This window comes from Canis lupus, chromosome X, assembly GCF_048164855.1.
Source record: "Canis lupus baileyi chromosome X, mCanLup2.hap1, whole genome shotgun sequence".
In the NCBI taxonomy this organism is placed as follows: Eukaryota; Metazoa; Chordata; class Mammalia; order Carnivora; family Canidae; genus Canis; species Canis lupus.
In genome coordinates, this window is record NC_132876.1 from 85,140,636 (window position 1) to 85,156,745 (window position 16,110).

A 16,110-nucleotide genomic window follows, 5' to 3' on the forward strand; every position below is an offset into this window, starting at 1 on the left:
CCAGACATTGTGTGCCACTTATTTTTGTATCCTAAGATTATTCTTGAGCTTTCTTTGTTCATGTATGCAGTTAAGTTACTTGGAAACTATTTGATTATTTCGGGTCTTGCTTTTAAGATTTGACAGTTAGGGGACACCTGGGTGGCTCAGCGGTTGAGCATCTGCCTTTAGCTCAGGTTGTGATCCTGGGGTCCAGGGATAGAGTTCTGCATCAGGCTCCCTGCAAGGAACCTGCTTTTCCCTTTGCCTATGTCTCTGTCTCTCTCATGAATAAATAAATAAAATCTTTTTTTAAAAAAAGATTTGACAGTCATAACCAAAGATGTGGTTATTCTAGGGCTAGTCATCCACTATGAGTAAGGCAAGTCCCATTTCCAGACTTAAGCCAACACTCTGAATCTCAAGCCTTGGTGAGAACAGACACTAATACCAGCTCTGTGTGAGGGCCTGGCACTCTTACCTCTAATCCTTTTGGGTGTTCTTTCCCTGACTTCAGATAATTTCCTCACACATAACACTGATCATTCCTCAGCTGAGTACTTCAGGGAGATCATCTGCAGATCTCCAGAATTCCTTGTGTATAGTTCTTTTCTCTCCAGGACTATTTTATGAGAGCTCTGACTGCTTTAGTCTCTCCCAGACTCTCAGGCTTGTCTCTTTAACTCAGGAATCAATGGACTCTGCCTGCATTTCCCCTCTCTGAAACATGGCCTACAAAATCCCTCAATGCAGTAAGCTGGGAAAATTATAGAGCTCATCTCCTTTGTTTCTCATCTCTCACATATCTGTCCTTTGTTTTCTGATGTACAGTGTCTTACACTGTTATTTCATACAGCTTGTCTGTTTTTTAATTGTTTCAGTGCACAGGTAAAATGCTGGCCCCATTATACCATCTTGTCCTGAAACTGAAGTTTTCAGACAGTTCCTTTCATGATCTATAGTCTTCTCTTTTTTTTCTTTTTAGTGACTTTACATTTCCATTCTCTTACTAAAATTCTAACAGTTCTGTTACTGGCTACCATTAGCCTTAAAATTTATTTATCAATCTGGTTACTATTCTTTCTTCTTGCTATTAAATCCTAGAACTAAAGTGACAGATGGAAGATAATGTTTCAAATGTTGTTTGCCAAAAGGAAAACAAAAGAATGAACTTCCCTTCTGTATTAATTATCTATTGCTGCATAACAATTTACCACAAACTTAGCACTTTATAACAATGCATATTTATTATCTCACAAATTCTATGGGTCAAGAATCTGGGCATAACTTAGCTAGGTTCTCTGTCGTAGACTCTTTCACAAGGCTGCCATCATGGTGTCAGGTAGGTCTCATCTGGAGGCTTGACTGGAGAAACATGCTTCCAAGCTCATGTGGTTGTTGACAGTATTTATTCCCTCAAAGACTGATGGACTGAGGGCTTCCATTCTTTGCTGGTTCTTTGTCAGAGGCTGTTTTAAAGCTTTCTGCCAAAAAAAATTTAAAAAAAATAAAAATAAAATAAAGCTTTCTGCCATTTAGTCCTCTCTACTGGGTAGCTCAAAATATGGCAGTTTTACCAAATTGAGCCAGAGAGTCAGCAAGATGGAAATTATGGTCTTATGTAACATAATCACAGAAGTGATATCACATCACTCTTGTGCTGTTTGTTAGAAGTAGATTTCATCTGTACTCAAGGATTTAATAAGAGCATAAATAATAAAAGGCTAAGATTATTGAGGGTATCTTAGAGTCTGCTCCTCATATTCCTTTTCTAGAAAGGGACAAAGTGTCAGTTTCTTTAAAAGCATGTATAGGTTTTGGGACACCTGGGTGGCTCAGTGGTTGAGCACCTGCCTTCAGCCCAGGGAGTGATCCTGGAGTCCCAGGATCAAGTCCCACATCGGACTCCCTGCGTACAGCCTGCTTCTCTCTCTGCCTATGTCTCTGCCTCTCTCCCTCTCTGTCTCTCATGAGTAAATAAATAAAATCTTTAAACAAACAAACAAAAAACATATATAGGTTTTATGTACATAGGTTCTTAAGCTCAGCATGTCCCAGCAGCAGAAAACAAACGACTGAATTAAAAACAAAAGGGCTAGAGGGGTGCCTGGCCGGCTCAGCTGGTAGAGCATGCAACTCTTGATCTTGGGGTTGTGAGTTTGAGCCCCACTTTGGGTATAGAGATGACCTAAAAAATATCTTTTAAAAATGCTTTAAAAAACCAAAAGGGTTAGAGATACAGCATTTGGAAATGTTGTTGGGAATGAAGGCTTACGGTCTAATTGCCCTGATCCCCTACCTTAGAGGAAACCGTTCTGCTTCAACCCTTACCTACAATCATGTTCTCTTCTCTCCAGAATCGTGGTGCTTTACCTTTAGAAAATAATCTTGCCATTGAAAACTATTTAAATTTACTTGAACTGCTTTAACCCTTATTGTATTCAAAAGCATTTACCAAGTATCTACTCAATTGCAGGCTTTATGCTAGGTATAAGAGACAAAGTAGTGAGTCAGAGTCTGAGTCTCCTAGTGTAATAGAAAATTAGCCATTAAACCAGTGTGGCCAGTACTACCAAAGGAGATCCCCAAGATGCCGTGGTGGCACATAAGCAAGACAACCTATCACCTAGGGGTTGAGAAGCCCCAATAAACATCCGGATTTTTATAGCAAACAGATGTTGCTTCATTAGCCCTTTCCCTGGGGTCAGTGCTGCATTGATCACAGAAGTTATCTCTATATTTTTAGAGCCTAGGACAAGACAGGGCTCATAATAGCCCTTTAATAAATGTTTGCTGAATTGAATTGTAGAAACCAGGAGTTTGAGGATTCAGTATGATATATTTAGCAATGCTTATAAGAGTGTTGAGTATAAACTGAGGGCTGGAAGGTATGCTGGATGCCCCTGACAACCTTCTGTGAACAGGAAAACCTGAGACCTCTGAGTACATTAAACTCACATGTCTGCATTTGACTGTCTCCAAGTGTTTTCCTATAGAAGTTCTTTGTGAGTCGATGTAAATCAGTAGTTTCCATGGAAGCAAAATGGACCTGAAGAGATGTGGAAAACACTAAGATGTTCTAGTACTGCTGAGCGTGTGTTGTTTTTAGCTGTGGAAGCCTACTTATTTGGTGGCAATTCACAGGTGAGCTATTCTTTCATCTTAATCACCAGTCCCTTCAGAAAGGCACTACATGACTGAGGTCCTGCCTGATTCGGGTCTTGGTGAAAGATTTCTTTTCAAGCTTTCAAATCACACATTGTGACCTTCCTCTCTCATCTCAAAGGAACTGACCTACGGGTTCAAACCTTCCTCTAAAGTTTAGCCTCAGTGTTAACCTTTTTCAGGTAATTTGCATTTTAAGTGATATCTTATTGTGGAATAAAACATTTCAGTTATCATATATTCATGAGTCAAGCGTAATTGAACACCTATTCTGTAGCAAGTCTTGCTCTGGGATCTTGGGATACAAAACAAAACAGGCATAACACTTTGATTAACAGGCCCACTGTTTTGGTCAGGGCCACCATGTACCTCTATGCAGTGTATTTACCGTACAGAGGGCATTTGTTTATGGTGACTACATCTTGTAATACTTGACAAAGGTGTTGTACAGGCAAGCAACTGCTCTTGGCTTCATCCCCATCATTAGTGAGAGTTCTCAAACTGGAGGTGTTTCTTTTTTCAAGATTTATATATTTATCTATTCATGAGAGACACAGAGAGAGGCAGAGATATAGGCAGAGGGAGAAGCGGGCTCCCTCCAGGGAACCTGATGCGGGACTCAATCCCAAGACCCCAGGATCATGCCTTGAGCCAAAGGCAGACACTCAACCACTGAGCCACTCAGGTGCCCCCTCAAACTGGAGTTTATGGCTTTTGGAGCCCATGGACTCCTAGAAATGTTATTCACCATGGTGTGTGTATTTTTTCATTTTTCTGGGACAGCCTTTATCTGATCTTCATTGATGTATGAACCCCAAAATGTTTAAAATCATTGTATTGAAAGACCTTTTTTAAAAAGATTTATTTATTTATGATAGACAGAGAGAGAGAGAGAGAGAGAGAGAGAGAGAGAGAGGCAGAGACACAGGAGGAGGGAGAAGCAGGCTCCATGCTGGGAGCCCTACGTGGGACTCTATCCTGGGACTCCAGGATCGCGCCCTGGGCCAAAGGCAGGCACCAAACCGCTGAGCCACCCAGGGATCCCCTGAAAGACCTTTCTAAGTCACTTCGAGTCTTCTGAACCAGGCAGGCCATAATTCATTGATGAAAAAACCCTGACTAATAAATAAACAGAAAAACTACAGGCACAAGAAGTTGATTTAGTTTAGGTGACTTTTTTCACCGTCTAATGTCACACAAGTAGATAAATGACAATTCTATTAGTTATTTAAATCTATTTATTGTCCAAGACTTATCTAATAACTGTAGCTATGTCTTGGGGAGAAATATATCTGGTAGTACCTAGTTCTGTAGCCTAGTGTATGGAAAGAAATGGCGTTGGAATCAAATATTTCTGGATTCAAATCCCAGATCCAGGACCTAATAATTGTGACCTCTTAGGCAAAGGACTTGACATAGAATCTCAGTTTCCTTATCTATAGAGTGAAATAATATTACTATTGATGGCCTGAGTCTAGGGATAGGATGGAGAGTGACTTTGAACGGGTCCAAGGGATCTTTTTGGGGGTGATGGAAACAGTCTAAAATTGGATTGTAGTGATAGTTGCACAACTCTTTAAATGTACTGTCATTAATGTGTACTCTGAAAACTGGAGAATTTTATAGTACATAATTATACTTCAAAAAAGCTGTTACATTACAAAAATAGGAAAAAAGCTGAAGGGTTTTTTTTTTCTTTTTTACTCTCCACTTAAAAGGGGGTATTTTCTTGGGGAAGAACTTCATAGATTCTTTTCTAATATCAGCACTTTTCCTGGGAAGATAAAATTGGAGATCAAGCTTCAAGAATACATGAGGGGAAAAAAAAAGAATACATGAGGGGAAATGTTTGGCAATAATGTAGGCCAAAATTCACATGTTCAGTCATTCACTCATCACGTTAGCATGGAGTTCCTGGGCTATAGTTAATTTTATAGATCTGACAGAGATTTTTAAATAGTACAGACAGTTTTATTTTTTTTAATTTTTAAAAAGATTTTATTTATTTATTAATGAGAGACATACAGAGAGAGAGGGGCAGAGACACAGGCAGAGAGAGAAGCAGGCTCCATGCAGGGAGCCTGATGTGGGACTTGATCCTGGGTCTCCAGGTTTAGGCCCTGGGCTGAAGGCTAAGCTGCTGAGTCACCTGGGCTACCCATACAAACAGTTTTATATACATCAGGTGAAATGATAAACCTGGCTAAGTTTTGTATTACAAGCATGCAAGCAAATTTCAGCTGTCATTAAACGATCTTTATTGCCAAAGGTACATATGGACCCATTTTTCTCTGTTCTTCTGGTGAGATCTCACAGGGCAATAATGTTACTAAGAGGCATATGCTTCTGGTTTGCCTGGGAGAAAAAAAAAGAGAAATATATTCTGCATAAAGATGAACTTTGTGAGATTTATTTCTCTCCCAGCAATTTGTTGAAGAATACATTTTCTGATTCATGTTCATTTGTATTAGTATTTTCCCCAAGAGCATATTTGTGAATTTTTCCTTTGAACACTCTTTTTCATTGCCCCATTCTCCAAACAGTATTCTTTTTCTCCCTCTGGCCTGATTGCAAGTATGTATTAACTTTTGACTCCATCTCCTTTACAATGCCTCCAATTGTATAGGTTTATTTTGGACACAAAGTAGGTGTGACTACCTCCTGAATGGAAGTGGGTGGTTCCATGACCTTGGTAAAATTTATACCTTCTGGGGTTATCTAAATGTGGATACACTTTTATAGTTTCCTTTGAAATGTATGTATTTTCTTTCTCTATCTCCCCTCCCATTGCTCTGACACTAAGGTAAAGAATGGGGAGAGTCAAGCTCTGAAAATGCCTTTACCTCTTTCATTATTGACTTTTTACATAATTTCTTTCCACACCGCAGGTGCAGGAATGCAGGTAGTTGAGGGCTCTGCCAAGGTATGGTCACAGGGTTAACCTGGAACATTGTTGAATTAAACTATTCTGGGAGTAATTGCGAACAATAGAGTTTCTTCAACTATAGTTTACTATATTTGAACTACCATCCGTTCATTGGTAGATCATTTGACTAATAGGTGTTTTTTCTCTAAGAGATTGCAATTTTTATGCGTTCTTCAAAGTCCATTTCTGAAATAGACCTGTGTTTTTTGAAGTTAACTAAAAACAAGAACTCTAAAAAAATTATGGCATCCATGAAAAATTGGAGTTGGTTTATTGTTTATACATTCTTTGGATTGCTTTATAGCCCTTAACCGTAAATAATTTTACTAGAACTTGAACTCCTTGGGGTAATCTCATAGGGCATTTTAAGTGCTGTCAGTAAAAAAAGTGCCCACCTCTGGGTTCTGCCTCAGACTATATAATCACCGGATTAGTGCTTTATGCTGAATTCTGTCCTACCTATGCACACGACTAATACTCCACATGAGGCGAAATGTGGTTAACATTCACAGTGGATTTTATAAGACACACTATGGGAAACTTTTTACACCTGTAATTGAGTGTAATTACTCATGGTGAAGTTGAAGCTTTTATTTTATTTTTTAAAGATTTTACTTATTTATTCATGAGAGACACAGAGGCAGAGACATAGGCAGAGGGAGAAGCAGGCTCCCCACAGGGAGCCTGATGTGGGACTTGATCCCAGGACTCTGGGATCATGACCTGAGCTGAAGGCAGATGCTCTACCACTGAGCCACCCAGATTTCCTGAAGTTGAAGCTTTTAAAAAGAGCTACTTCTACTAATAATATCATTGAGCATTCAGAATTAGTTCATTCTGCCTAGTGTAATAATTAGTGTGGATAAGTGTGCTGTACTGGTGGTGGTGGTGGTGATGAGAACAGTCCTTTACTGGTCCAGTTATTTAAAACTCTTGTCAAACAGTTGGGAGTTTGAAAGGACCCCTAAAGTCTTAGGCCTGAATTTTTTTTTAAAGGATAGATTTTATTTATAATCAAGAGAACTCTAATCCACTTGTGCCACTTAAAAAAATATTTTTTGTTACTTGATGCTCTGAATCACTTTAATAACTTCCCTAAGTCACAGTTTATCCATAAAAAAAAGTCAATCCTAAAGTGTCTGAGGTTTCTTTATATTTCCCAGTGATGGATTCGAGTAGGCTTTTAGCATGGCACAATCATCACTGAGTTCAGCACAATCATATCAACAAAGTAACAAGTTTTGTGGCTGCAAATGTCTTTGTTCTAAAGAATGGTAAAATGAGAATATGATCTAATAAGGTAGTCACTCCTTTACCACTTCCTGCTCATCATCTCCAGCTTAGCACTCCAGGCCTGCATATTTCCAATTTCAATTCCAAGTCCTGCAGAAGAAACTTACTATAAAAAGAATTTAGAAAAAAAAAAAAAAAGAATTTAGAGTTAGCCAGCACCAATCTGATGCTACAGATAAATTCTCACAATGCCTCAAATAACTCAGCAATAAAGCCGGGCCTGTAATATGCTCCTATATTTTAGTAGATTTTAATGGAGGTGAGCATCTGGTAAAAAGCCACTAAGATGAGAGAAGGTCAAGAAGTGATTGAGCTTGCAGAACTCTCTCTTCCTGGGGCACCTGGGTGGCTCAGTGGTTGAGCATCTGCCTTTGGCTCAGATGATCCTGGGGTCTTGGGATCAAGTCCTGCATCAGGCTCCCCCTGCCCATCCCCCTGCAGGGAGCCTGCCTCTGCCTATGTCTCTGCCTCTCTCTCTGTGTCTCTGAATAAATTTATTCATGAGAGACTCAGAGAGAGAGAGAGGCAGAGTCATAGGCAGAGGGAGAAGCAGGCTCCCCACAGGGAGCCTGACGTGGGACTCGATCCCGGGTCCAGGATCAGGCCCTGGACTGAAGGTGGCACTAAACTGCTGAGCCACCCGGGCTACCCCAAAATCTTTTTTTTTTTTTTAAATGACTTTCACTTCCTTACTGGAAGACTGGGGGGATTTTATTCAGTCTTCTGTCTCTCTTTTATGGACCTTCCTATTGCCCTCCCATTCCCTTAATTCTTCTCTCCTCTCTTCCCATTGCCTCATCTTGGCTTGATCATTTCAGTTCTTGGGTTTGCAAGAACTGCCCTGAGGGCCCGCATTGGCTGGTCCATTGTTATCTCCAGGTATACATTTATTCATTCACAAGCATTCACCAAGTACCTCTTCTGTTCTTGGCTCTGTGTGAGGCACTAGGGATCTGCCTTGAGTAGGACGTGTCTGCCGAGACAGAATAACAGAAGGACCCCTCAATTCTGAGAATCAAGTGGTTTCCAAGCTACAAAGACTGCATGCTGTAGTATGCATACTGGGCTGGGTTGGTTGTCTAAGATGTGCAGATATCTCTATTATTCCTTATTAAACATCTGTTCTCAAAGGAGAACCGAAGTTTTAAGAGCAGAGACCTTTAGTCTCTCCATCTTGGCATTCATAGAAAGGAGAACCTGTGAGCCCAGAAGAAATCTGAATTTTTTGTTAAGGTGTTGTGATGTGGCCGGTTCCCCATTGGAAAAGGTCAGTCGTCCTACCCCATGTTTGCCAAACTACTCTCACTATACCAACTTCTGCTTTTGTGGAGAGACCACTGATGGGCAGGGCAAATTTTGCCAGAGGAAGGTTCTGAAATGAATTACAATTATACTTTAGATTGGGGCGCCTGGGTGGCTCAGTCAGTTAAGCATCTGCCTTCAGCTCAGGTCATGATCCCAGTCTCCTGTCAGGCTCCCTGCTCAACAGGGAGTCTGCTTCTCCCTTTCCCTCTGCCTGCCGCTCCCCCTGCTTGTGCTCTCTCTCTCTCTCTCACTCTTTGTGTCAAATAAATAAATAACATCTTTAAAAAAAAAAGAATTATACATCATATTTACTCCAAGGTTGCTTCATGGCTGAAAATCCACTCCCTGTTTTACCTCCCATCTCAGATTAAGTCCAGCCATTGTCCTACCCAGCCTATTAGAGTATCTGCAATGAGGCTAAATGACATCATAAAGATACCAAAAACAAAATGCAAAAAAAATATATAGAGATATTCCATATTTGAATATAAATTTCCTCCTACTATGAATTACCCAGGGAGAAATTCATGTTTCCTATGTGTCCCACTTTTAAAGAGTCCAAAAGTATAACTTCAAGTTTAAATCCAGAGATTAAGGGCTTTGCCAATTTCTTGTTCTGCCCGCTGTCAACCAGAACGGTTTACGTTTGGGTAGAGTTATCAATACGTTCAGCACCGTGGCCTAGGATGCCTTTCCTAAGAATGAGTGTCATTGTTTTAGGGGCCTAGATGTTAAATTAGTCTTCTATTATGTCTCTCTATTAAAAGAGTCTAAGTTGTCAGGACGCCCGGGTGGCTCGGTCGGTTAAGTGTATGACTTATGATCTCAGCTCAGGTCTTGAGTTCACACCCCAAGTTGGCTCTGCTCTGGATGTGGAGTCTCCTTTAAAAAAAATGAATAAAAAATAAGAGTCAAAGTTGTCAACAGGAATCACAAGATTTTGGCAACATTGACTAACATCAATGACATTTAGCACTTTACAGTGCTCGAGCAATTTTCCCAAACAAAATGAAATCCCATAATCTAATGCTGGTGCCATCTAGATGTAATAGAGACTCGGTGGTATCTGGAGGAAGAAGGGGGCAAACACATTCTTCTGGGTTTCAGCTTTGCTAAAACACCAGGCAATTTTATATCAGTTGTCCAGTGCCTGTAACCTGTGGACCTAAACTCCTCTGGGGGAATCCCACACTCAGAGGTGAACACTGACACTAGGTATTTATTGCAACTTTAGTGGGAAAGCCCTGGGTCACACTCTGAGATTGCCATTCTGGACATTGATGCCTTCTTCAGAAGTGTGGGAGTTTGAAAAGATGCCAGTCACAGACCCTAGATCTTATGTGAATTGCTCTTTTTTCCCCAAACAATATATTTGGAATCTCATAATTTCCCTTTCCCCACTGGCCTTGTATGTTCTAGCACCCTGTGCTGTAGGCAAGTGCTGTCTTCCTGGTGATAAGCTTCACTTTCTCATGAGTGGGCATTTTTAATCACATGGCACGATGACTGTGGTCACTGACTCTCACTGTGGGATTACGGAAGCCTAGGAAACCTGCCTCCAGGGGAAGGTGTCTTCATAACCCCATTTGTGTCAGCTGCAGACTTGCCCTCAGCAGATTCTGAGCTGCAGCTGTGGTTGATATTTCTGGAACCTTTGCCCCAATGGCCTTCATGAAGACCAGAACCTCCTAAAGACCCAGGCATGTGGATGTTGGAAACCTAGATTCCTGGTCCAAAGTTTGTGATGATATAATCCAGAATGTAATGGAAACCATGGGGTTGGCATGACACCTGAGCCCATGGCCTGTCCACAGTTCCTCCTTGGCTCTGAATCTGTAGGATGGGTTTTGGGCAGCTGCTCTGGTGCTACCTACCTAAACCTCACACTAACACTTTAAAGCCCAAACCATAAGGGTCTTTATCAAGCTCCCAACACATCTGCCTTGAAGCTTAAAAGCAATGAATACTTTTCTGCCTCATCCCACCATAATAATGCTGTGAAGTGCTGCCCTGATCCCCCAAGGGCTATTCCCCTGGTCTTAAGAGTAATGTCAGTAGACATGGCTCAAATGTTTGCCCCTTTAGGGATTGCCTCAACTGAAGATAGCTGCTTTGCTCAAGGTCACAACCCTTCCCAGGGTGACGACACCCAAAAACAGATTGCTGCCTTGAGGTCTAGCCCTCTTTACCTCAATTCAGAACAGCTGGAGGAACATCCTATCTTCAGTACTTCCTACAGGATTGGCTGAGTTTGGGATCAAATCACAGCATGATTTCTCTCTTCCCAGTCCTTTATCTTTCCCTCCCATGGGAGTTAATCCCAAGAGCACTCCCTCAAGAGAACTCCCGCAGGCTGAACTTCATCTCAAAATCTGATTCCCAGGGAACAAACCCTTGCAACTGTTCAAATGCTTTGGCTGCTTGCCTTACTTCCTGGCTAGAGCAACTCAGTGGCAGTTCACATCATTGCTCCTGTTGTCTGAGTGAAAGCCCACCTCACCTCATCTCCTATTACACACGAACTATCCTACCTGAAATGAAAATAATGCTCATTTCTCTAATCCTCTTGAATTATTGTCTGTCTTGTCACTTTGCCTAATTTAAGGCTTTTAATATGCACCTATCTAACATGGAGGCAATTTATCAGCAAAAGGGACATTATCAAACTCCACTATTAAAATGGCTGCTCTTGGTAAAAATATTCAGAGGCTAAAAATACTGGCAGGGTATTGCATCAGGGGCAAAGCATATATTTTCCATCTGGATTGAGGCTGATAGCCAGTGAAGCAATAAGATAATAAGAGGAAAATCCTCCAGAATAAAAAAAAGTAAAAGGCAGAACAAAGGTATTTGAATAATCTGTCTTTTGAAGTAGCTTCTGAGCATGAGGGCAGTACTCCAAGATCAACAAAAGGAAGTGGTTGAGAAATGTAACTAACACAGTGAATCGATAATAGCACAAGAACTCAACCATTAGACCCCTTTTTGCTGGTCAGTACCACCTGGGTGGGCAACCTCACACATCAGAGACAGAAGTTTTCAGAATTCTGGGGACCTTTAGGTTCTGAGAGAATGGTCATTTCCTTCTTGGTAAAGGGGAGCTTTCACCTGTCTTTTAAAAAAATATTATTTATATTTATTCATGAGAGAGGCAGAGACATAGGCAGAGGGAGAAGCAGGCTCCCTGTGGGGAGCCTGATGCAGAACCCCTCTCAGGACCCCGGGATCACGACCTGAGCCAAAGGCAGACACTCAACCACTGAGCCACCCAGGTGCCCCTCACCTGTCTTTTTGAGTTGTCATCTGGTTTTGGTCTTCCACTAGTGTCTGCCCATGTCTGCTTTCACTTAACCTGGGCAGGCTTGTCATGTTGGACGAGACTAATCTCATTTAGATTTGTCTTCCAGTGGCTCAGATATCAGAAATACAGTGGTATTTCTGTAACTTAAGGAGGTTTCATGCCCGTACCTTTGCCTTTCTCTTATTTCCAGAAGGTGGGCATTCACTGTTATGCTTTTTAGCGTGTTGGTTTTAGTGGGGCTCATGTCATATTTAATTACTGCCATACATCTCTGGTGACTCTTGTGACATTTCTCTCTCTTTCTCTTCACTGCCTACACACACAGGGCATTATTTTTAGCTTTTCATTTTGAAATAATTGTACACTTACAGGAATAGTTTCAAAAATAGTACAAAAAGTTCAGGTGTATGTTTCATCCAACTTCCTCTACTGTTAATATCTTATATAAGCACAGTACAATTATCCAGATTATGAACTTAACACTAGTACAATATGATTAAGTAAGCTGCAGAGCTCAGTTGAGTTCTTTTTACCAATTTTCCCTTAAAAATACCTTTTCTGTTCCAGGCACCATGTTGCATTTTGTTGTGTCTCTGTCTCCTCAAATCTGTGACAGTTCCTCAGTCTTTTCTTGCCTTTTGTGACCATGAAACTTTTGAAGAGTACTGATCCATTATTTTTGTAAAACTCTTAGTTTGGGGCTTTTTTTTCCTGATGTTTTCTTATGATTAGTTTGAGGTTATGTATTTTTGACAAGGATAGTAAAGAAGTTATGTTGTGTCCTTCTCAGTGCATTGTATCAGGGAGTACATGATGCCAATATATTTTACTACTGATGATGTTAACCTTGATTACTTGGTTAGGATGGTGATGGTGTCTGCTACTTTTCTATTTTTCCTTTTGGAATTGACAAATACCTTGAGAGATAATTATAGACTATGCTAATATCCTGTTTCTTCTCAAACTTTCACTAATTTTAGAATCTATTGGTGGATCTTGCCTACAAGTATTAGTGTAGTGTTTGCCCTATTGTGATTTTGGTTTTTCTCCCATTCTTTCTACATTTTTAAATTTGAATTCTTCAATAAGGGAGAACTATCTAACCTCAGTTACTTATGTATTTATTGATTTTTATAAACATATGCTCATGGACATTTATGTTCTTCTGTGGGTTATAATCCAATACCATCATTATTCATTTTATTTCTCAAATTGTTCCATTTTTGGCCATTAGGACTTTCTTCAGCTTGGCTCTTGTGTCCTTCTAATGTACCCTCATCCTTTTCTGAATCCTCCCTTATTTTCTGGCACAGCAAAATGTTCCAGGCTCATCCTATAGTTTTCTTGCCTCTGCCCTGGAATCAACCACTCTCCAAGGAGCTCTGGTTCCTTTCATTGGCAAATGGTGTTTAAGAAACCAAGATCTGGACACTGTGCTCATTTCTCCTGGGGTATCCCTGCTTCCAGGATCTCTCAGCAGACAGAATTAGGAAATATAAATGTGTATACTAAACCATGTATACCTATTTATCTAATCATCTATCTATATTAAAAATCCTAAATTCCTTCCTATACCTCCAATCCCAATACAACTCCACAAGGTTCATTATAACACTTTCCTTATTTGGAACTCTGAGACTGAGAAACCTGACTCTCATAAATCTAAAATATGTTTACTTATTTATGCAATTCTAGATTTTGTAAAATAATTCCTGAATTGCTAACCTACATTCCTATGCTAGAACCAGATGTGCTTACTAGAGTACGGTATTAGTGGGCAGTTCTTTTTGTTTTGGCCTTACAATAGCCAATCAAAATATTCTTTTCCAAGGATACTTAGATTAAGCCTTTTCTTCCCAATCTCCTTCAGTGTGCTTATGTTATTCACTAGGTCACATACTTAGGTTTATTTATTATTGTTTGTATTTCATTTTGGGTAGTGCTCACATCTTGGTTTAGTTCAGTTATTTATTGGGAAGGATATGTTAAACATTATATTACTTTTTTATTTATTTATTTATTGCATTACAATAACTTTATTGAAAGGTATATCCCTTAGTACCACAAAACGTAATGGTAGCTGGTTAGGCCAACTCAGAATTAACACCGAAGTAGTCAAATTAGTGAAATATATCAGCCTTTTGAGAAAACTGAAGTTATCCACAAAACACAGCTTACAAAAGTATAAGGTATACAACATACTGTGGCTCTTTGGTTTATTTTCTAGTGCACATTTACCCATAACATAATGTCAAAATTGGGTACAGTCATTCTGGATGGATTCTGGCTACTTGATGCACTGTTTATGACACTTTAATGCCATAGATCTCCTTATATTCACTGACTTTAAACATTATATTTCTAAGAGTCAAAGCTACACAGAAAAGTATCATCAGAGAAGTGTACCTCTGTCCTCATCCCTATTAACCCATTCCCATTCTTCTTTTCTTTCCCCTCTTTTGCTGACCATTCCCCCTAGGAGACAAGCATCTTTAGTTTCTGGTTTATTCTTTTTATATTTTCTTGCACAAAGGAGCAGATAGGCATGTATTTTCTTATATCCTTTTTCTCACAAGAAGTGTAGCATATTATAGATACTCTCTTTCACATGGATATTCTCACTCTAAATCAATTCATAGAGATCTTCCTGATTTCTTTTCTGTTTTGAAACAGCTGCATAGCACTCCTTTGTGCCGATATACCATAGTTAATTCAACCACTCTCCTCTGCATGGGCATTTAGATTGTTTCCAATACTATGCAATTATACACAATTCTGAAATGAATAACCTTGTGCGTATGTATTTTTCTATTGTTTGAGGTAGATTCCTAGTATTGGAATTGCTGATTCGAAAGGTAAGCGCAGGGATCCCTGGGTGGCGCAGCGGTTTAGCGCCTGCCTTTGGCCCAGGGCGCGATCCTGGAGACCCGGGATCGAATCCCACGTCAGGCTCCCGGTGCATGGAGCCTGCTTCTCCCTCTGCCTGTGTCTCTGCCTCTCTCTCTCTCTCATGAATAAATAAATTAAAAATCTTTAAAAAAAAAAAAAAAAAAAAAAAAAAAAAGAAAGGTAAGCGCATAAGTAGTTTTGTTAAATATTGTCAAATTTCCTTCCAGAACGGATTATACTAATTAGCATTTCCACCAGCAATGTATGAGAGTGCCTGCTTTCCCATAGCCTCACGAACAAAATGTGTTGCCATACTTTTTAAATTTTGCCTGTCTGATAGATGAGAGATGGTATCTCAGTGCTGTTTTAATTTGCATTTCTCTAATTATGAGTGTGTTTGAAGATTCGTTATATTTGAGGGATATATATATATATATATAATCGTGTCTTTTTTTTGCATTTTACTATCAGTTATTTAATTTTTTGTCCCTCAATTTAAAAATGTTTTATATTAAAAACCTTGAGGACATAATGCTAAGTGAGATAAGTCAGACAAAGACAGATACTGTATGATATCACTATTTGTAGAATCTAAAAAATATGTAAAGGGGCACCTGGGTGGCTCAGTAGGTCATGATCCCAGAGTCATGGGATGGAGCCCAGCTTTGCTGGCCTCTTTGCTCAGTGGGGAATATGCTTCTCCCTCTCCTTCTGCCACTCTCCCTGCTTGTGCTCTCTTGCTTGCTCTCTCTCTCAAATAAATGAATCAAATATTTTTAAAAATTAAAAACAAAAATATGTAGAATCTAAAAAGCTGAACTCATAGCTCAGGGGTGAGGGAATTGGGGAGAAGTTGGTCAATGGGTACAAAGTCGCATTTAGAATATAAATAAGTTCTGGAGATCTAACACATAGCATGGTGATTATAGTCAACAATACTGTATTATATACTTCAAATTGCTAAGAAACTAGATCTTAAGTCTTTTTACTACGAAAAAAGGAATGATAATTGTGTGATAGAATAGAGGTATCAGCTAATATTACGGTGGTGAGATCATATTGCAATATATAAATGTATCAAATAAACACATCGTACACTTTATATGGCAATTATATCTCAATTGAAAAAGGATAGTAGGGAAAAATAAAACAAGACATAATCAGAGAGGGAGACAAACCATTAAGAGACTCTCAAGCACTGGAAACAAACTGAGGGTCACTGGAGGGGAGGTGGGGATGGGATGGGATAACA

The 16,110-nt window shown here is 39.7% G+C and overlaps 1 long non-coding RNA gene across 1 annotated transcript in view; it reads right to left on the reverse strand.

Moving 5' to 3' along the window:
- Positions 1–1,253: 1,253 nt before the first annotated feature.
- The window catches only part of LOC140628790 (uncharacterized), a 303,795-nt gene continuing 288,938 nt past the window's right edge, over positions 1,254–16,110 (reverse strand). Inside the window, exon 3 of the long non-coding RNA XR_012026754.1 lies at positions 1,254–1,463. This is a non-coding gene — a long non-coding RNA (uncharacterized lncRNA). The remainder of the gene's footprint in view (positions 1,464–16,110) is intronic.